Source organism: Crocuta crocuta, unplaced genomic scaffold (assembly GCF_008692635.1).
Source record: "Crocuta crocuta isolate KB4526 unplaced genomic scaffold, BGI_CrCroc_1.0 scaffold260, whole genome shotgun sequence".
NCBI classification, from domain to species: Eukaryota; Metazoa; Chordata; class Mammalia; order Carnivora; family Hyaenidae; genus Crocuta; species Crocuta crocuta.
The window spans coordinates 1,494,450-1,517,832 of NW_027527525.1; the positions used below are offsets into that span (position 1 = coordinate 1,494,450).

General features: G+C 41.8%; 2 long non-coding RNA genes across 8 annotated transcripts in view; both read left to right on the forward strand.

Moving 5' to 3' along the window:
• The window catches only part of LOC144231622 (uncharacterized), a 438,506-nt gene that overhangs the window by 146,362 nt on the left and 268,761 nt on the right, over positions 1 to 23,383 (forward strand). The window lies entirely within an intron of this gene.
• LOC144231909 (uncharacterized) lies at positions 604 to 16,010 on the forward strand. Its single transcript, XR_013335236.1, has 2 exons — positions 604 to 665; positions 15,598 to 16,010. It is a non-coding gene; the product is annotated as an uncharacterized LOC144231909 (long non-coding RNA).

Here is a 23,383-nt window from a genome sequence, read left to right on the forward strand (position 1 = left end):
AATTCCCATTTGACCTTTTTCAACACTAATCACACAGAAGAGGCAGAAGCATACTTGGAGGTAATAATCATGAGAGTGATTTTTTTTGGGGGGGGTGTCGCTTCTTTTATTTATCTTTCTCATAAGTGCTAAGCACAAGTGAGATGTAATGTAGAAATTACTGTGTAAGGAAATCACTGTTCAATGCAGATATTGCGTGTTGAACAGCTTGTAGCTCATGGTCAAAGCACCATCAGTTCTGAAAATTGTTGTCCGGCTCTGCAATTACCCTGAGCTTTATGTCTGACTTCTTTCTGACAAATCAGGGAAAGAGAAGGAGCTCCAGATATGGTGGTTCCTAACACTCTGTTTCAGTCTGATGTCCGTGATGGATTGAATGAATCGGCTTCAGGATTTTTAAAGAACCCACTGACCATTCTGTAGAGTTCACACTACCACACCAGCCTCCAGAGTAGAATTATATCAACTCCAGACAACTTGGTATTTCAGTCTTTCCAGGAGCTCGGAGAGCACTTAGCTGCATCTCTAAATAACACATGCTATTAGAGCTTTATAATTATTACCTCATAAAGCCGCATTGGACACATCACTTCAAAGCAAAGGGAGAAAATAATCAGAAGTTACAGAGATGAGGAAAGCTTGTGATCACACTCAACCTGGATAATGTGAGCCTATCTTATGTAAAGTTTACATTTTTAATAACTTTTTGCTTTCATTTTTAATGTCTTTATGCCTTCTGTTGTATTCCTCCTCTCCACCAACATTTTCTGTATCTTTCCCTTCTAAGTATAAACATAAGAAGAAAACCACACGACTTCCATGCATCAGTGGGAAGAGAATGACCTTTTGGGTAGGGTTACCTAGATTTACCCTGTTGTTGAAGATGGTGGGATTAAGCAACATCTGGGATAGGCCACTAAAAACCATAAGAACAATTGTAGCTGCTACTTACATTGTTGAAAATATGTTATATATTTGACTTGAATTAAATCTCATAATGACTTCATGAGACAGGGATTATCATTGCCTCATTTTATAGATGAGGGAATGGGGCACAGAGAGCTGAATTTAGTCAAAGTCATGTGGCCAGTAAGTGACAAAGTTGGGATTTGAACCCCAGCAACCGATATCTCCCATTACCTTTGGAAAGTTGGAGTTTTTCTACTAACAAGCCCACTGATGAGCCGGCCCGTATTCAGTTACCCAATCTGAGCCACTGTCACTGCTTTCTTGTCACCTAGTATATGTTAAGGCCAACAGTAAGCCAGCCCATATTCAGTTACCCAATATGAGCCTCCATCACTGTTTTTTGCCACCTAGTATACGTTGTCAAGTACACGGTATAAAATGTTTCCAAATTAGAGTCCTTCTCTGTTCCCTCTCTGACAGCCTGGTGTCAACAGCCCCCTGCTCCAGGAATAGCTCTTTAGCAATTGCAGAAATATTCTTTCCCTCCCTCCTCCGCTGGCTGGTTTCCAAGTGCTCGGTTATGGGTTTGGGAGTCTACAGAGTGTGAATCTGTGGGATAAAACACAATTTGGAGCCACAAAGGAAGCTAATCTTGGCAGTTGGGCCCAGAAGGAAGCAAAGGCATCTGGCCCATGTCTCTCTGGATTTCCCTCCTACAGAGAGACACAGGTATTTACACAACATCTTTCCCCAAGTGCTCGGCAAAATTGCTTGTACTAAAGTCAGCCATGTTATCCAAAGCGGAAGCTAAAATCCTTGAGCTTTGAAGACAGACATGATCTCTCCCAACCCTGCCCCCTTATTAACCGTGTTAACTTAAGGCAGTTACGTAACCTCTAGGGCCTCAGTTTCCTCGTCTGTAAAATAGAAGTGGACTTTTTTCTACAGAGTTCTGTAAAGCTTATGTCAGATATTACATGGTGAGCATCTGGCTGAGAGCCTGCTCTTCCTGCCTTCTCTTTGAGGATCTCCATGTGTCTGTTCTTTCTGCTCTCACATCAAAAGCCTTTCTCTACCATTCGGATACTCGTCCACATAGAAACGGCGCATGTGAAATAGGGTCTAGATAAACACACGCTGGACCCATCGACTCCTACAGACATGTCTTGTGTGTTTAGAATTGTAGTGTCTTCTAGCAGTGGTGCTGGGTGACCTTAAGGTGGAAGACGGTGTCATCTGTACAGTTTGCTCTCTGATGGAGTCATACCTAAGGGAAAGAGTGAGAAAAATAGAAAAAAATTTTGGTGGGAAATGCATGTTGTGGAAATGATGTGTACTGTGTAAATAAGTAATAGCTGTGCTCCCCCCACTTGGAAGGCTGCCCACGCCATGAGAGAGACCTGTGTCTAGTTAAATGTGTATCAAAATTTCATGAGTTTCATATGTCAAATCCATGCCTACCTTGCTGAATTGACCAGTACTGTTCAACAGGGGTATGACAAGGGCCACACGTGTAATTTTAGATGTTCTAGCAGACTTGTATTAAAAGAAAAGTACGAATAAACACATGAAATGACCTTTAATAGTGTATTTCCTTTAACCCAGTATAGTAATGATATTATCAGGCCACCCGGTTATCAATGTAAAAAATTACTAGTGTGATAGTTTACATACTTTTTTCATATTAAGTCTTCCAAATATGGTGTGTATTTACACAGCACATCTCACTTTCAACTAGCCTATTTCAAGTACTTATTACCACCTGTGCCAAGTGGCTCCTATGTTGGACAGTGAAGAGCCACATGGTGAGTCCTTTGGGGGAAGACACCTGTCTTTTCTTCTTCGATGTATCTCTACTGCAAACATCTTTGTGCCTGGAACATGCCCTATGCTGCCAAGTCAGCATCCAGTACTTACTTCTGTTACATGGATATGAACTCCATGTTCACACTTGTGCACAAGCCAGCTTACCTCTGTCTACTTTTCTTGCCACTGTTACTCTCTTCCTTTCTCAAAGGTTGCCCATTTACCCTGTCTTGTAACCCTCAACCTCTAGCTGGCACCTTCCCCTTGCTGGAATCAGTAAGAAACTCGTTCACGCTGCACCAGGTAATTACTCAACTCAGGGATGATGTGCCTTCGGGGTCTCCCGACTGACTGCCTTTGGTCCCAGACAGCCCACTAATGAGCAGACACTGAGGGATTGGAAGCAGTTAAAAGGAGGCAGCAGAGAGTGAGAAAAGGTTGACAGGGCTGGATTTATGTGAGGAGGTTGAGAAAGACGGACTGGGTGATGCACAGAGAAGGCTGAGCTACGTGAGGTGTTCATACTGTAGCAGGCACATGAAAGGATGTGCTGAGAAGGACAGGGACCAATTATGCTCATTAGCCAGGAAGCAGGGCTTGATCTCTGGCGGGACAACTGAGATTATGATGGAGTCAGAATTCAGCTATTAAATGGTAGAGAAGAAAGAAGTGGCCTGTGGCATCAAACACACTTCTGTTCAAACTCTACTGTGTCTACTTACAAACCCTGTGACCTTGAGTATGTTACTTAATCTCTCTGGGCCTTGGTTTTTCCATCTCCAAAATGGGAATAGAGTTTCAATCTTACAGGTGATCTTGAGTCTTCAATGACATAGACTGTATCTTCCCCGGGGCTGTGTTTGGCATTATAGATGGCATTTTCTTTCAGCCCCTTAGGATCCTGTGAGGGGGTATGCTGTGTGGTGTTGGCAGGGGCTAGGGACTCTCAGACCCTAATTACAGAGCTCAGTTTGGTCATTGGGCAGCTGGAACTTAACAGGGAAGAGAAGGTTTCTGGATGTCTTTGCTTGTCTCAGAAAATAGTAAACTCATTTCCAAAGTTAGATCACATTTAATTTGTTAAGTACTCTAAGACCAGGTAAGAAAAATTCAAAAACAGAAAGTTGAAAGCAGGAGAAATCCATTCTGGGTGGGTAGGTGCAGGGAAGAAGGAAGGAAGTATATCTGTAGGATGCCAACTATATGCCAGGCACTTTTTCATATACACGCTATTGGATTCTGCAGTGTAGCTACCGTTAATGCCTCCTGCCGCTTCTTGTAACTGGATGAGAAAACACTTAGGCTTTTATGTAACCCGCCCAAAGACATGCAGTCAAAATTTGGTAACCAGGATCCAGATTCAGCTCTGACTCTGATATCCAAGCTCTAGTGTACTGTGCTGTTTCCACCGAGGTTACCACACATCGATCACGGTCTGCTGTGCACCAGATTCCAACAAAGAGACTGGAGAATGTAATCCATCTTAGGAAGGGAGACTTTCCTTCTTACGTTCTCCTCCCTCTCCCCAGCTCTTTGGCTGGCTCTGTAAGTCTCATGAAATCAGACTGTCTGGTTTCAGTGTTTCCCAAATGTCTGGAGAGAATACTGCTAATCGTATGAGGCTGTGAGAAAGTTGTTTTCTTCTCATTTCTGGAGAGATGCTCAGTTTGGTGCTATTCCTTTGGATGTTTCCAATGTTTGTTCCATTCTTTTGAAACAAGGAGTGAGGAGGGCTCTGGAACAGAGTTTCGGTGAGCAGTGTTATCTACCTGGAATGTAAGACTGTTGTCATACTTACGTGGCATTTTTTACTTAGGGTGACCCATACTGATTTTTCCATTTATGTGACGGCATAATGTCCTATAATTTATGGTAAATTATGGTAAAAGTGACTTAATTAAATATATGAAGTCAGTGATGGTATATGCCGTATACCAACCTGGCAAAATTTTAACAGTGGGTCCAGAAATGTCTGAAGTTTGAGAAACACTGATTCAGGCCCATATTGTCCCTTTATGGGAGGGACCAGAGTGGAGTGAGAAGAAGTTCCTCATTTGCCTGCAAACATCCATGCTCAGAGTCACCTTGGAGCAAGACCTGCATGGGACTTTGGGACTTGAGTAAGCACTTCTGTCCTGTCGTGGAGAGTCACTTACCATCTCAGAGCTTTGTTTCTGCTGAATTACACTGATCTCTGGGGTTCTTCAGTAGTTCCCAGATTTCTGTGGGGATATCCTCCCTCCATTTACTCTTTGGGCTCAATAATTCTTAATGGGGCACCTTGTGCTCGAGGTTGGGAAGTCGGTGGGCAGAATTAGGGAATGGCGGAGACCATGGGAAATGTTACCACTCATTCAGTCTTGTTAACATTCTTTCTTGTCTGAGTGACTGTTCCAACTGCCCCACAGAACAGGGTTGGGGGACAGCTCTTTTGAACCGATATGACCTGAACCCCTCAGAGGATGGTATGGGGATGTAACCCCTTGGAGAGCCGACCTTACTCAGTGTGGCTCTACACTGAATGCCTGGTTTGATTTTATCAATGGCTGTAGCTCTATTAGCAACTTCTAGAATACAAGAACACTGTTAGTCCAAGTTGTCCTGTAAATGGACATTGAAGTGTGAATAGCATTGGGTCAGTTTTCTAATTCTTTTCCATATTTAAGCAAAGCTAATTAGAAATTTTAATTAGCTGGAACCTAGAATTGCAGCAAGACCTTATATTACCACAGCCTTATAGGGGCTGAGACACTTTTTCTCTAAAGGGCAGGATGGTAAATATTCTAGGCTGTGCAGACTCGAGAATGGTAGTGTGAAAGTGATCATAGACAATAACAGAAATGAATGAGCTTCCCATTGTTCTAGAAGAACTTTATTTATGAAAGCAGGTAGTGGGTTGGATTTGGCCCACAGGCCACAGTTTGCCAAATTCTGCTCTAAAGTGTATTTATTTTTTTACCCTTTCCTCTATGCCACATGCTCACTCACCCTCAGTGACTTTGTTTAGAAAGCAAGATAGCCTGGTGGTTGAGAAGGCTTGGGTTGGGACAAGACTCTTCTGTGCATTGCTACCCAATGTCCTGTGAATCATAAAATGGATAAAAAAAATATGCATGCCTTTCAGAAACTCCTAAGAGTTAAATGAGACACACATGTCACATGCCTGACACATGGTAAGTCCTTAATACATATTACTTGCAACTTTAATCTCTGTTGTACTCCCCCAACATGCTACTGAATCATAATGATGGCCCCTCCTTCTTTGCTCACACGCACAAGGTCCTCACAGAACAGCCTTTTCCACTCCCCCCACGAGCCTGGTTTGAGCAGACATAATTTCCTCAGGTGCAGTGTGTGGCTGCTCTTGGCTTTCTGGCCTGCTGGGCTCCTCTGAGTCTTGGGTGTGGAGAAAATCAGGCAGCCTCTTCCAGGAATTCAGTGAAAAAGAATTTCTAGGCAGACTGCCTAAAAGCTACACTGTGTTCTTAGAAAGCAGCTGTTGTATCTGTTAAGAGCTGACTATGTGAGACCATTGGCAGAAGCTGTTTTTTGACTCAGAAGTAGGGTTCCAAAGACTATAAATGACACCACCACCACCACCTCCATGGCCAAGGACCAACACCATTCTAAGACGATCCCAGGAGGGAGGTGTGCTCTAGAGATCTGACAGCTGTCCTGACAGAGACTTCACCTGCCCTCTGCAGACTGAGGTCCCATTAACTCTACCCAGTCCCAAATTAAAAGCAGTGGAAGAGGAGCAGAAGAAGACAGGACATCAGCAGGTGACTTGGACTTCCTTCCATGGCTCTGTCACACAAGGACTCTGAACTAGCCAAGCTGACTTCCATTGCTGCTGTTCAAGTTTGCTCTCTCAGAGTCTTTAAAATGTAGAGGTGACACAGCCTTTGAAAATACCTTACCCTAACCCTTTTGTTTTCTACCATTGTAGGCAGAGTGAGTTCCAGGGAGAATATAGCAATTGCCTAAAACCATACAGATCTCATGCTAACATCAGGTCTTCTGAATTTCCCATATTGGGGCCATAGTCACAGTGAGAGATATGAATTTTGTTTGAGAGTCTTCTAAGGATTTAAGTATCAAGTAACTTAAAAGGAGCGTTTCTCCTCTCTTACTTCATAACCCAAATTATCAGCCAGTTCCCACTATATATATACATACACGCACAGGTATTTATGTGTATATATATGTATCTATACATATCTATTTATAATTTACATAGTCATTCATTTATTATTTATCCATTTGATAAATGTTGAGTGCCTTTTTTGCTTCAGGTGTTGTAATTAGGATCTGTGTAGTGTGTGTGTGTGTTTATGGGTATGTGTGTAATTGTACATGTGCGTGCATGTATGCATGTGTGTTGTGGAGGGCATGGTATAATAGCAGGCAATTCAGAGTTGGCCCTGATGAATTTATAATTTCATGGTTTCTGTGGGTCAGAAATGGGAGAAGGGCTCAGATGGATAGATATCATCTATGGTCTCCCACTAGACTTCAGGCTAATGTTGGCTGGAACTTTATTCTCCTGAAGGCTTAACTGGGGATGAAAGATCCACTTCCAACTTGCTACTCTCATAGTGCTGGCCAATTGGTGCTGGCTGTGGGCCAAGGGCCTGGTACTTCTGCATGAGGATGTTTGAGTGTTCTCATGGTATTGGTGGTTGGCTCTCTCCAAAGTGAGCAACTCATGAACCCACGCCAGAAGTTTCAGTGCCTTTTATGACCTAACCTTGGGTGTTACACATCTTCACTTCTGCCATATTTAATTGGCCAGTCACGAGTCAGTGTGGGAGATGATTCCCAAAAGCACGAATACTAGTAGGTAAGGAACATTGGCAGCCATATTGTAGAGTGACCTCCATGGAATCTAAGTGGGAAACATATGCACAATTATCATTCTGTGTGATAAATAACATATAAAATGGGAAGTATAGAGCTCGAGACAGCAAAAGATAAGTATAAGTTGCCTTCTCTCGAGTTGGGGGAGGATGACATTAGTGGTTCTGTTAAAGGCTTTTTGGAAAAGATGGAATTCAAGCTGAGGCATGACCATGAAGGAGGAATTGGACAGGCTTGGGAGTGAGGGTGTGGAAAGAGTGTTCCAGGCAGAAGGAAGAACATTCTTTAGGTTGCAGCTTGAATGCCACTCCCTCCAAAACTCGAGTCCCAGGAGAGGTAGGACAGAAAAGAGCCATGTACTTAAATAAGTTGGGAAAATATAGGCTACTACAGTTCTTGGGAAAGATTTACAATTCTCACAAGGTCTGAGAAATTTTGCACTAAAGAGACCTTTCAGCAGTTCCACTCTAAACTTATTTCAACATGGAAAAATTTAATGTTCTAAGGAGCACATTTTGGGAAACTTTTACTAGACAAGCAAGTCAGTACTTTGATGGCATCATAACCTTCTCAGTTATTTAGAGGACTATGGAAGAAGCCATGCTGTTTCCTTACCTGAAGAGTAGGGACCAGAGAATTCATTCATTTATCCACTTTATTCATGAGCCTTCTTTGACTGCAGGAGATGAAATCTGATTCAAGTGTGCTTAGAGTCACAGCTGGGAAATTATTAGTTCACATAATGAGAAGATCAAGGGTAAGTGTTCAGGCTTCTCTGGATCCAGGTATTCAAACAGACGATCAGAAATCTGCACTGACCTTATTCTCAGCCAGAGTCTTCCCCAGCTGATACCTAAAAGGCCCACCAACAACTTCAATTTACTGTATGTCAGCTGGGCAACCATAAGCAAAAACGATGTCTGATTGTTTCAGCCAAGGCTGATGATGGACAGTGATTGGCTTAGTGTAGGTCAGAGGCAAAAGGTATACAGTGTTGTTCACTGGCTTGATATGGGCCATGAAGACTTTTTTGGCGCTAAGGATTGAGGGTAGCCCTATCAAAACCCACATGAATTTAGAGAGAGAGAAGAATAAGTCATTCTTCAAATGGTAGAGGGGAATTCTTGGACAAAGGGATCCAGGCAAATAAAAACAAAAGATGTCTATTCCCACCTCCATAGATTAATCGATCATTTATTAGGTTCAGTTTCTTGGCTATTCACAGAGATTGTAGAGACGTGAATCCTTCCCTTCAAAGGACATGGAGTAATGAATACAAAAGGGTCACTCAGGCTGGGTCACGAGCTGATGATTTTACTTCTATACCCAGCTTTCCAATTCAAAAGTTCCAACTCATGCCTCAGAGAAGCTAGAAATGACTACCTGACTGTCATGTAGACAAAATGACAAGGGTATTTCTCGCAGGTGCCAAAGGTCTGTAAGTATAATGGTGTTCTGAAAAAAGCTGTGCCAAAGGCAGAGAGGGTAACTCATTCATTCTAAACCAATGGTTCTAATCTGTCTCTTGCTATCATAATCATTTAGAAGATTGAAAAATACAAATGCCAGAAGCTTAACTTTATATATTTTTATTTATTGTTTTTTTTTATTTTTTTTATTTATTTTTTATTTTTATTTATTTCTAGGAGAGAGAGAGAGACGGCGTGAGCAGGGGAGGGTCAGAGAGAGAGAGTCACAGACTGAAACAGGCTCCAGGCTCTGANGGCTGAACTTATTGTCAAGTTGGTGTCCGTATAACACCCAGTACTCATCCCAAGTGCCCTCCTCCATGCCCATCACTCCCCTTCCCCTCCCCCCCACCCCATCCACCCTCAGTTCATTCTCAGTTTTTAAGAGTCTCTTATGGTTTGCCTCCCTCCCTCTCCTTAACTATTTTTTCCTCTTCCCCTCCCCAATGGTCCTCTGTTAAGTTTCTCCTGTTCTACATATGAGTGAAAACATATGGTGTCTGTCTTTCTCTGCCTGACTTATTTCACTTAGCATCATACCCTCAAATTCCATCCATGTTGCTGCAAATGGTCAGATTTCATCTTTCTCATTGCCATGTAGTACTCCGTTGTATAGAAAACCACATCTTCTTGACCCATTTGTCACTTGATGGACATTTAGGCTCTTTCCATGATTTGGCTATTGTTGAAAGTGCTGCTATGAACATTGGGGTACATGTGGAACATGGGTCTTTTTAAAAGTCTTCCAGTCTAGGCAAACTGTAAGAGACTCTTAAATACAGAGAACAAACTGAGGGTGGATGGGGGAGTGTGGGGGAGAGGGGAAAATGGGTGATGGGCACTGAGGAGGGCACTTGTTGGGATGAGCACTGGGTGTTGTATGTAAGTGATGAATCACGGGAATCTGCTCCAAAGCAAGAGCACACTGTATACACTATATGTTGGCCAACTTGACAATAAATTATATTATTAAAAAAAAGTCTCCCAGTCCATTATGATGTACAGCCAGGACAGAGAACCATTGCTCTAAACAGACTATAAGCTGCTTGAGAGCTGCTTGAAGGTGTGTTCTGCTCATCATTGACTCCTTAGCACCTAGCACAATGCCTCACGTATAGTAAGTGCTCAAGAATTACTTTTTAAATGAATGAATGAGAGAGCTCTACAAGCAAGAATCAAAACCTTGCTTTTCCCTTTCCTCTGACCTCCTGGGCATCTTGAAAATCAAAGGGCAAGTTTTCTCTGAAGGGAATAACTTATCTCTAAAGTGCCGTGTGCAGGAATCTTGTGAATTTTCACGGCACTGTGGTGAGAAAGGTTTTTTCCTTTTCCCTACTTAACTAACAGGGCACTCAATCAGAGGGCACACAAATGATTTGCCTCGGGGCCTCAGAGAGGAATAATGACATGTTTGTGGGGTCTCTGATGCAATTACAAGTAAGCTGATGGAAAGAGATTAAGGCTGCAATTTGGAAACATAAAAGGTTAATATAGGGTAGATGTTTTGGACCTGAATTTGATTTCTGGGACAGCTGACCTGCACTAGATTCACGTTACTTCCAATTGAGAAGTATTATTTGTGTTGAGGCTGCGAGGTTCCTGCCAGACCCTGTTAGCTGCCCCTGCCCAAGCCGTTCCTCGGAAACATCCAGTGAGATGTAGTCTATCCCAGTCCTTTCTAGTTTGGTGGAAGCCACTGTATCAACGGTCCTCATTTCATAAACTGTTGGGTTTAGAAATAGGTTTTGTTGTATTATTCTTGAGAGAATGGCAATAAAACCCAAGATCCATAACCACAGCAAAAGCCGCTGGTCTCCAAACTGGGGGGTAGCGGGGAGGATGTTTCTGTTAGTCCTTCTCTGCTGGATCACTTAGGTCCTTGGCAATGAACCGTCTCTCCTTCCCCAAGATGCTGGTTCTCATGGACTCTGGAGCCATACTTCCTGGTTTGTGCCCCAGCCCCATGCAAACTCTGTCAGCTCACTTTACTTCTCTGAGTCTCAGTTTTCTCATCCTTCAAATGGGGACAAAATAGCACCTACCTTAGAGGATTGCTATGAAGAGTAAATGAAGAAATCTACCCACATACACACACAAATGAACAGTCTATTCTAAAATATATGTATATCGCAGAAGAACGCTAAGCACATTGTAGGCATCTGGGTAATCGTAGCTACGTAACATTGCTGATTTTTGTACACGACTACCCACCACATCTGTCAACATGCTCTCATTGAGCTCTATGTCATATTCTAGGAAAATTCCCATGGCTAACTTGGCTTATGTCTACTGCCCTGGTTATCTTGGCTCTGAGGCCAGGGAGCCTTCATGAAGGGAAGCCTCTCGAGCTGTGCTCTGCACACTGACATGGCCACTTGTCATGCTGTGTGCTCTGCTCTGCTCCATCCTTTATACACTGAGGTCATGTGCTGTTTTCCAAAGGAAACCTTTCTTGGGTCTGATGACTGGATTGGACCTTGATCTCATGTGCCATGCCCCTTGAAGGATGTGGCCTCTAATCAATTACTTCCTCCTGGTGCTGTATTTGTCTGTCAGCCCTGTTTCAGCTAATTGTCTTCCCTTTGCATCTGTTTCCCTTTTATTTCTGGTGCTTTACCAATAGCAGTGCTTGAAAAATTGCTTTTAAGTGCCTGTCTTCATGGTCAAACCATAATTTCCAGGCATGAGCCATGCCTATCTTTTCAGCTTCATATTTCCCTTGCCAAGCTCAGTGCAGGGCATGGGAACTATCTAAATTCATATTTATTAAGCTTTTGATGAAGGCTGTGCTCAACCTTGCACTGGGTGCTGATAATATAGTCAGAAGGGAGAGCAAGAAAAGTTAAAATTAGAGAAACTTGAAGCCATGTAATTATGTTATTAAAAGTTCATGCAGTCATTCAACTTGGGCCTCATAGATTCCTCCTGAGGTAGGGATCTACTGGAAGTGGCAATGACTCTGCGAAGTTGTTCCTATTCTCCTGAGGGTTCTCACTGTCCAAAGGTGATCACCCAAATAGGTTCCAGAACTTGAGCAAAACTTGAGGACTTACCTGTTCAATCTAGATCCGCAAAGTCTCATGTTGTTGAGTGATTGATTCTTGCTTCTTGATCCAATTCCAGTTCCTGATTCTCATCCTCAGAATCTACATTGGACATATGTTCATTCCTCCATCTTGATCTGATTCACATCATTGGCTTGTGTGTGTTCCCATCTCTGACCCTCATCCATGCCCGTAGATACCTTCCTGTTCAAGACTCTAAGGTTGGCTTCCATTCCTGGCCATACCACTCCTGGCTACATGTTGAAATCCATTCCTCCATAGAAGCTTGACACCAGCTGTACAGAGGAAACCGTGAGAGGATGGCGACTTAACTTGGAGGAATGTACCTGGTACTTGAGAGCTTTTAAGATCCCTTCCAACTCTGAGGTTCTATATCAGAAGAGTAAAAAGTAGGGGCGCCTGGGTGGCTCAGTTGGTTAAGCTTCCAACTTCAGCTCAGGTCATGATCTCACTGTCCGCGGGTTCAAGCCCCAAGTCGGGCTCTGTGCTGACAGCTCAGAGCCTGGAGCCTGCTTTGGATTCTGTGTCTCCCTCTCTCTCTGACCCTCCCCTGCTCATGCTCTCTCTCTCAGCAATTAAAAAAAAAAAAGAAGAGTAAAAATTAAGTAAGGTGTATCATCCCAGTGTACCAGTCATACAAAGTGCTCAGTGAAAATCCATTTCATTTATTCATTTAAATTACTTTATAGTTTATTGTCAAGTTGGTTTCCATGTAACACCCAGTGCTCATCCCAACAAGTGTCCTCCTCAGTGCCTATCACCCATTTCCCCCTCTCCTTCACCCCCATCAGCCCTCAGTTTGTTCTCAGTATTTAAAAGTCTTTCATGGTTGGCCTCCCTCCCTCTCCCCTACTATATCCGCCCCCCCCCATGGTCCTCTGTTAAGTTTCTCCTGTTCCACATATGAGTGAAAACATATGATATCTGTCCTTCTCTGCCTGACTTGAAAATCCATTTTAAAGTGATACAATAGTTTATAGTTGCAGAAATCTTACACATGTTTTTGTAAGTTGGTCCACATGTNTCTCTCTGACCCTCCCCTGCTCATGCTCTCTCTCTCAGCAATTAAAAAAAAAAAAGAAGAGTAAAAATTAAGTAAGGTGTATCATCCCAGTGTACCAGTCATACAAAGTGCTCAGTGAAAATCCATTTCATTTATTCATTTAAATTACTTTATAGTTTATTGTCAAGTTGGTTTCCATGTAACACCCAGTGCTCATCCCAACAAGTGTCCTCCTCAGTGCCTATCACCCATTTCCCCCTCTCCTTCACCCCCATCAGCCCTCAGTTTGTTCTCAGTATTTAAAAGTCTTTCATGGTTGGCCTCCCTCCCTCTCCCCTACTATATCCGCCCCCCCCCATGGTCCTCTGTTAAGTTTCTCCTGTTCCACATATGAGTGAAAACATATGATATCTGTCCTTCTCTGCCTGACTTGAAAATCCATTTTAAAGTGATACAATAGTTTATAGTTGCAGAAATCTTACACATGTTTTTGTAAGTTGGTCCACATGTGTAGGAGACATTTACAGTCCCATGTCATGGATGAGGAAGAATGAGTCCCATAGATGTCAACTGATTTCCTCAAGGTCAACAGAAGTAGGAAGTGATGACATGTCAGTGGATGAACATAGATATTTCTGTGTTTAAAGTTTATTCTCATAACATGGTTTAAACAGAAGCATTTGAAGAGAAGGAGGGAAAGAGATTTGGGGAGGGGAAAAAATGACCCACTCTACAACTTCCCAAAAACGTAAGAGTCTTTAAGATATTGTATAGTTTTCCAAGAACTGATACCACATACATACCACATTTAAAAGTGGGGGAAAGTCTGTAATAGCCGGAGGCCAAGAAGGCATGCTCACAGAAAGAGTTTCTTGCTCTTCTTTAATTATGCCGTTACAAAAAAAAAAAAAAAGGATAAGCATATATGTTTACACTTTTACCTATACTGGCAATTAAGATTGTAATCTGGATGACTACTAGAGCCTGTAATGAGATTATACTCTCCTATTAAAAGCATGATCCAGTGGTGTAATAAAGAACATTTCAGTTCTACTTAGTATGCTATTGGTCTTACGGGGAGGTGCTAAAAGGCATTTTCAGGGAGGAAGACCCACACCAGAATGTTACGGTGCTTGCAACATCCAAAGTACTTAGAATTAAAAGGTTGCTTTTTGGTATTTTGTATTTCTCCCTCCAATTCTGTCGTTCTGGATTTGGAGAATTTTTACTGTTTTTCCTTTCTTCTTTTGTCACCGTATTTCTGAAGGGAGGTGCTATAATTTCCACAAATAATAACCAGGATCAGCGGTGAAATATGCTCCCCTTTGATGCATTAGAAGGTGCTTGGTAAATTCTGTAAGGACCATAACAATAAAAGATCTCTTTGTTATTATTATTTGTTGGGGAATGTCATCAAGAAGACTGATTAACCCCTAAGCTGGATCTGAGCCCTGGAGGCTCCTCACCCCCTCCCATGGCCTTGGAATGTGGGTTCCGCTTGCCCTTCCTGCTCCCAGAGGCTGCTCTGTTCTAAGGACATGGCCTTGAGAGAGTGGTGTGGTGTTGACAACGCCCGCATGGTATACATGACTGTGCCTTGTTAGGGCCTTTGCTATTATTAAAACTGCCACTTACCAGCCTTGAGTGGCCTGTCTCTTTCTTCAGTCTCTACTTGCCCTCCAAAGGAGGTTGGGTTCAGATTACACCTGGGAAGTTCCCAATAGGGTTGGGGACCAACACTATAGTCCAGGTTTTTTTAATATTTATATCATGTCAAATATTATTATTATTTTTAGCCTACAGATGTCCAGTTGTAATCAAAATACACTGGTTTCAAAGCTTCATTGACATTGATCTTTTGTCTGGGAGCCATGTCTCATATTATACTTGGATTTTTTAATAAGCGTCCATAGTAAGGATTCTTTGAGGGCCGAATGACGATAAGTTTATCTTGAACTGGCTGGCTAAAGAAAAAAAGGTTTTTTGCTTTTTAAGTCTCTAAAAAGATGCAACTAGTCTGAGGCATAACGATGTACAGGACTCTCTTAAAAAGTTCTTTGGGTCTCTCTCTCCCTATACGTATGTCTTCCTCTCCCTCTCTCTCAACCTCTGTTTCTCTCTCTGAATCTCTCTCTTCTTCCCTTCCTCCTTTTCTTTCTTTCTCCTTCTGAATCTTTCTCTTTCCTTCCATCTCAATCTCTCCTTTCTCTCTGTCTCCTGAATCTTTGTCTCTCTCTCTCTGCCTCTGTCTCTCTCCTTCTCCACTTGGCTTTCCTGTGTGTTGTCTTCATTTCTAGGCCCCTTTTCCCTACAGTGGGTCTGAATACCCTCCAGGAGCTCTGAGCTTAACTTTCTGTCTACCATTGAAGGTGCTCTGCACAGAGAGCAAAACTCCCCTGAGATTTCTGCAAAAACCCTTATTTTCCAGGCTTGAATGACATGCTCCCTTACAGCCATTCTTTAAGACTTACTCTTCACTGTGCAGGCCTGGGCCATAAGAGCATCCTGGGAGTGGCAGAGGAGAGCCAGCCTCACCTGACTCCCATGGACCGAGAGAGAAGGGGAAGGAGTGGTTCTTCAAAGACAGAATGTCACCAGAGGGGAGATGAGAAGCAGACAGCCCTCGTCCACAGATGTCCTCTAAAGTGGCTGTATCTAACGTCTCCCTGGGCGCAGCCTTGATGAGAAGGTCACCACCTCTTGCTGCCGCCTGTGTTAATTCCTGGACAGCAGTGAATCTCTGGAAATTCTTCATGCCATTCACACAGAATCCTCCTGAACTTCCAACCCTGGTTCCAGTTTTAACCTCTGAGATCACACCAAACAAACCCAGCAACTGTTTCGTGGAATAAAGCCCTTCTTATGTGGAGACAACAGGTTTGCCTCCATGAAGGCTTCGTTCCAAGCCGAGCCTCCTTTGTTTTCTCAATGCTTTCTCTATTTTATTTTATTTTATTTTATTTTATTTTATTTTATTTTATTGTATTGTATTGTATTGTATTGTATTGTATTGTATTNGCTGCGGGCCCCACTCATATTTTAAACTAGAGTTACTCTGATATCTTTCTTTCTCCATCTTTTGTCATATTTATCCAATCACCAAGTTCTCATTACTCTGCCTTCTAACTAAGTTTCTACGCATATATTTTTTTTTCCTTTAAGCATTGTTTTTATTTATAGTCTGCGATCAGCCTGAACACAGCCCTAATCTTGGGATGTACCCTAGACATTCTGGGGGGACAGTAAATCTATGACTCTTATTTTATAACTATATGGCTACTATAAAAAGACATGCTTTAATTCCATTTCTTCCTAAATACCTTATTTGTTTAAGCTCAATTAGTTATGTTGATTCTGGAAGTTTACCATGATAAACCATTAGCTGCTCCCTTAATATAATTTCTGGAGGTAACCAAAAAGCTTTGACTTCCTGAAGAAGCCAGATCTGACTTTTACAATTAAATTTTTTTTCTTTTAAATATGAGTATAGTTGACACACAATGTCTAAGCCTATTTTTTAGTTTTATTTCTCCCATCCTTCTCTTGTATCCAAGTTCATGTACCCACAGAGTTGACATATGATTTCTATCTTTTCCAAACTTGTCAGGGTCTGCTCTGGAACACTGGTTTCTCAATTTTCATCTTCAGTCAATTTGGTTGTGTAGAACAGGAAATCACTAAAGATCCAGTATGTGCCAGGTCCTGCCCATAGGCATTCAGCAAGTTGAGGAAGAAAATTTTATCTATTTTATTCCCTATTATATCCCATATGATAGTTCAGCAAAAAGGGAACCTAACCCAGTCTAGGGTAATAGGAAGCTGCGTGAAGGAAGTGATATCTGGATTGAGTCTTGGCACAGTGAAGGAGGAGCAAGAGAAGATTTTGGAGAGAAAACTGTGTAATCAAAGACATGGAGGAATGAGACACAGAAGACAATTAGCACTTCTTGGCCCCTTAAAGACTGAAACAGAAGCTGGGTTCAATGACAAGTCATTCCCTGGCTTATCACTGCCCCTGGGGAATTTGGATCCCTTTGTGAATGCATATTCTACAGGAGCACTCTCCCATTACTCTTTAAAGTTCAAGTTTCTCAAAATTCAAGTTCAAGATTCTCAAAACTTTATTTTCTCTTTATTATTATTATTATTATTATTATTTAAATTTTATTGAGTTAATATACAGCGCAATATTGGTTTCAGAAGTAGAATTCAGTGATTTGTTACTTACATACAACACTCAATGCTCATCTCAACAAGTGACCTCCTTAATGCCCATCCCCCATCAGCCCATCCCCCCCACCTTCTTCCATCAACCCTTAGTTTGTTCTCTATCATTAAGAATCTCTTATGGTTTGTTTTCCTTTCTTCTTGTCACACCCTTGATATTAATCTATTTTGTTTCTTAAATTCCACATATGAGTGAAATCATATATCTGTCTTTTTCTGACTTATTTTGCTTAGCATAATATATTCTAGCCCCATCCAGATCATTGCAAAAGACAAGATTTCATTCTTTTGGATGGCTGAGTAATATTCTGAGTAATATATATATATATATATTATGTACACACACACACACACAGACACCACGTCTTCTTTATCCATTCTCCATTGATGGATATTTGGGCTCTCTCCATAGTTTGGTTATTGTTGATGATAATGCTGCTATAAATATTGGGGTGCATGTACCCCTTCAAATCTGTATTTTTGTACCCTTTGGGTAAATACCTAATAGTACAATTACTGGATCATAGGGTAGTGCTATTTTTAGGTTTTTGAGGAACCTCCATATTGCTCTCCAGAGTGGGCTGCATCAGTTTGCATTCCCACTAACAGTGCAAGAGGGACTATGTTCTCTTGTCAATAAGTTTCAGCCAGTAATTACTAAACACATTCTGTAAGCCAGACACTTTGCTAGCATTCATAATTTTATTAGGCTCTCATAACAATCCTGTGAGCTATATCTTGGGTTAGGCACAACTAAGTATCCCCTAATTTCCACTCCCCACTATTGACATAGTGGTAAAATTTTCCACTCTAGATACATAGCTGTCCAGAATAACACTAAATTTTCCCAGCCTTCCTTGCAGATACATATGGCTACATGACTAAGTTCCAGCCAATGGGATGTAAGCTGGGGTGTTAGCTGCATGTTTCTAGAAACTTTCCTTACTAGAGATGGGTATAAATGTTTCGCCCCCGTTATGCATTCATTTCTGTTGATGTGAATGTATGAAGGCAGGTGTTGGATAGGCCTTCTTAAACTAAGGGATGATTTTGGAAATAGCGTCCCCTTGCATGGAGGAAGAACAAGATAGGAGGAACTTAGGCTCTGAAATCTCTGTAGACAAGGCTGTCAAAAGTCCTCGACTGTCCACCTCTGCATCTTTTACAGATTAGAGATATAAATGTCTACTATGTTCAGACCACTGTTATTTTTGTGTCTCTCTTCCTTTTTGGTTGAACTGATTACCTCCATTTTACAGATGAGAAGAATGAGGCTCAGAAAAATTGAAGTATCTGTCCACAGTGTCTAGCAAATGTTTGAGACATAGGCATTCTGATTTTAAGACCATTGTTCTTGTCACTATTCCAGACTGTTTCACTTGCTATGATATTTTCCTATTCCACTTCAATTAAATTATGATTGCCTAGGGCTGGTCTTCAACATGTTTTGACCCAGAAGTCTTTTAATATTGATGTGATTTAACTCTAATTTTCAGGAACTAGCTCTTGGGTTTCTTTACTTCAGAAACCCAGGAGCTGAAAGATTAGTAGGACAATAGGGTAAGGAATGTTCATTAGGCACCATGACAGCAAATTTTGTTATCTGCATGTTATAGTACAACCTATTGTTTATCCAATCATCTTTTAATTAATTAGCAATTAAAGTTGGTAAGGATGTGAAGATGCCCATTAATAAAGCTGGGCAAATTGTTCTCATGGTCTGAGGAAAGATGAACTTCAATTGTTGCTCTCTTTTTTATTTAAAGTCAAAATCAGTTACCTTTCTTATTATAATTTATTGTTCATTTTTGCCAATAGTGCTCAGGGTGGCAAATAACCTGACAAAAAGCATGAAACCCATGTCCTCATCTGAGCTACGTCATAACCTTCCTCTGCGACCTTGAGTAGCATGTTAATCTTAATTGCTAGTTAAGATGACACTCAAAATAACTGGGTAGTCAATGAGGTAAATTGTTTTATCTTATCCTAAGACAAAATCATATATGCATAAAATAACAAGGACCTAAAACACGGTTTTCTCTCATGTCCTCATTTTGGGAAAATAAAAACACAAAGAAAGAAAACTGTAGTGAGTGTCAAATATTTCAACTGGATGGCCACCCAAATTGTCCTATATTTTAGTTAAATTGCAAGACATAACTCTGTTCTCTGCCTTATTTAAATGAACTCTTAAATGCTTTCTCCACACACTAATGAAAGCATTGCACTATAACAAATATATTAAAGTGTTTTCATGAGATGTCAGTAGGTGTCTTTAAACAAAATGTGTTGACTACAGCACGCATCCTTCCTCTCAACCCTCTTTAGTTAGCAAGGTGGAACATAGTCCAATTAGACTGTACCCATCACGAGCCGAGTCTGATCTAGACAAGCTACAGCCTTTGCCATTCTCCTTCATCTTCCTGCCCCAGAAGCAAAACTTTCTCAGTCCCCTGGCTTATGTAGCTTTCTCCAAATGGAAGAGCTTCAACCCTTGCCCAATCCCAACCTGACTCTTACTCTGATGGTCTCTGGTCTCATCTCTCTGCAAAACCATTTGCTCATTTTGTCAAAGCCTTTCAAGAATCCAGTAGGTACTGGATAAATAGCTGCAAAAGGAATAAGCAAAAAGTAGGTGGCTGTGTAATTCTAAACCTTTGCTCACTTTTTGGGCCCTGGCATGGTGAGGTGTGCCTACCCATTCTGAGCCTGGATTCTGTGGCTAGAATTTGCTCATAATGACATCAAGGCAGACTGGATAGAAGGTATGATAAATACCAGTTGGTGATGTATTGAACAGTGGAGCTAAATACTCTCTAAAATGTAGAGGTTGGGGGTTTATTAGTATTTGGGGGTACTGCTGCTCTCTAGGTCTTGGATCAATTTGAGATATTTGTGATTCCAAAAAAGAGAAGATAACACACTTATAAGAATAGTGAAAATCCCAGACACTGATAATACCAGATGCGTGTGAAGATGTAGAACAACAGGAACTCATATTCACTGCTGGTGGGATGCAAAATGGTACAGCAATATTGGAAGACAGTTTGTTTCTTATAAAACTAAACATACTCTTACCATATGATCCAGTAATTGTGCTCCTTGGTATTTACCCAAAGGAGTTGAAAACTTAGGTTTACACAAAATCTGCACACAGACGTTTGTAGCAGCTTTATTCATTTTTGTCAAAACATGGTAGCAACTAAGATGTCCTTTGGTAGGTGAATGGATAAGTAGACTGCAATACCTCCAGACAAAAGAATATTATTCAGTGCTCTAAAGAAACAATCTATCCGGCCACCAGAAGATAGGGGGAACCCTTAAATGCTTATTACCAAGTGAAAGAAGCCAATCCCAAAAGGCTAAATACTCTATTATTTCATTCTGGAAAAGGCAAAACTATGGAGACAGTAAAAGATCAATGGTTTCCAGTGGCTGGAGAGTAGAAGGGACAAATAGGTGGGTAACAGTGGAATTTTGGGGCAGTGAAACTATTCTGTGTTATACAATGATGGATACTTGTCGGTATATATTTTCCAAGACTCTAGAATGGACAATACTAAGAGTGAATTTTAGTGTAAACTATGTCAATGTAGGTTCATCAATTGTAACAAATGTACTGCTCTAGTTGGGCAGTTGATAGCTGGGGAGGCTATGGGTGTGTTGGGGCAGGAGGCATATGCAAACTCTGTACTTTCTACTCAATTTTGCTATGAACCTAAAACTATTAAATAAGGTAAGTCTATTTTTTAAAGTTCTTTTTTTTCNCAATGTAGGTTCATCAATTGTAACAAATGTACTGCTCTAGTTGGGCAGTTGATAGCTGGGGAGGCTATGGGTGTGTTGGGGCAGGAGGCATATGCAAACTCTGTACTTTCTACTCAATTTTGCTATGAACCTAAAACTATTAAATAAGGTAAGTCTATTTTTTAAAGTTCTTTTTTTTCTTTTTTAATGTTTATTTATTTTTGAGAGATAGAAAGACAGAGTGTGAGCAGCGGAGGGGCAGAGATAGAGGGAGACACAGAATCCAAAGCAGGCTCCAGGCTCTGAGCTGTCAGCACAGAGCCTGACATGGGGCTCGAACCCATGAACCAGGAGATCATGACCTGAGCTGAAGTCGGATGCTTAACCAACTGAGCCACCCAGGTGCCTCTGAGTCTGTTTAAAGAAGGAATTCATATTTTAGCACCTACAATGTTCCAGGTATTGTGGTGGGCCCTTTGCACACACTACTCATTGATTCTTTTAACAGGTGAACAGTAGATTAAAGAACTCGGGCTCAGAATGTTTNCTCCCTCTGCACCACATGAATATGCTTCTCTCCATGAGCAAGTGGGCCTATTGTCCAACATGTCTCATAAGCAGCAGCCGGAAACTGGCACCTGAGAAATCTTATAAAAATCTGTCTGGCTTTTTGCCTTCCTTATTACTGTACCCAGGATAATTATAACAGCCCTTTGTCTGTGGAAACTGACATCAAAGGTCCTCACAAAGAGTATCTCTGGTGGGAACTATGATTATCCCCATTTTATGGCTGGAGAAACTGAGGAATGGATTCGTTAAGTGGATTGCCCAAGGTCAGCTGGTGAGTCAGGGAATCAAGGCTACATCTGTTGGACTCCCAGGCTACATACAATGCCTTGCACCATAATCCTGCTCTTGGCCTGAGACACCCGCCATATTCATTAGACAAATATTGTCATTCCCCAGATAAACATTAAGGGATTACATGTAGCCAAATAACAGCATCTGTATCATTGTAAAGTCCAGAGGAAAGGAGGCTCTGTGTCTCTGGGAAATAGGTCACCAGACCTAGTGTTCTGCTTAAGCTTTTGGAGTAGAGATTTTGGGAATGCGGTCCCACCAGCTCAAGAAGCCCACAACCACTTAAGCTGTGGTCCTTTTTATCTTCCAGAGTTTGCTGGTCATTGAGGAGGCTTACTCCACCTTGCCTTGTTTTCAAAGACATTGACATTTTAGTTAGTTATGCCACCTTGCCTTTGATTTACACATTGCTTTTGGAGCACACTGAGTTGTATGCCATTATGTAGAGAGGAAGAGGCAGGTGGGAAGACCCTACAGTGCTGGAAGATTGAGCTGGGTTTGCAGTCTTTATTCACTCCCTGGAGTTGTGTTTGGAGGGGGGCAGTCTGACTTGCCCTGTGTGGAATTTGCATATCTGAACATTAATGAGGCATGTATATACTAAAAGGTTTAATGTGTTAATTAAGGCAGAATTCTGCAATTTTTGTCCAAGACAGGTTATACAACAAAAATCTTGTCTTTAAGGCTGAAAGCTATAGAAGATCCATTTGCTGGGATTCTGTTTCCATCTGGGGAGGGGCTGCCAGGGGGATGAGTCTTAATGTAAAGAGAAATCAGCTTCCTGCAGCCCTGGGCCAAGGGAAGAGAAGAGGGCTGTCACAGTCGGCCCGTGGGGCCTGGCGACTTAAATCCCTTCTTGGGCAATGGTTGGAAAAGATGAGTCTAAATCTACCTAGATATGAAATTCCAGATATCAATCAATTCTTCTAGCTACCTACTAGTTAGATGACCTTGTGTTCTCTCTGCCTGCAAAACTCGACTCATTTTTCAAATTTCACCCCTCCCCCCCTTTGAAGGCTTTGCTTCAAGGCAGAATTAGATAGTCTTTCTCCCCTGCCCACTCAGCACTTTGTTCCGATCACTCTTGTGGTACCTATCAGAGTCCTGCATTGTTTATGTCATCTTGGTCTGTCCCATAAGACTGCGAGCTCCTTATGTGAAATACCCCATTTGAACCAAAGCATTTGGGATCAGTAAACATGTGTGGCATTGACTTGACTGATCAAGAACCATGTGGGAGGGGCGCCTGGTTGGCTCAGTCGGTTAAGCGTCCGGCTTCGGCTCAGGTCATGATCTCACGGTTGGTGGGCTTGAGTCCCGTGTCGGGCTCTGTGCTGACAACTCAGAGCCTGGAGCCTGCTTTGGATTTTGTGTCTCCTTCTCTCCCTGCCCCTCCTCCACTCATGCTCTGTCTCTCTCAAAAATATTAAAAATTT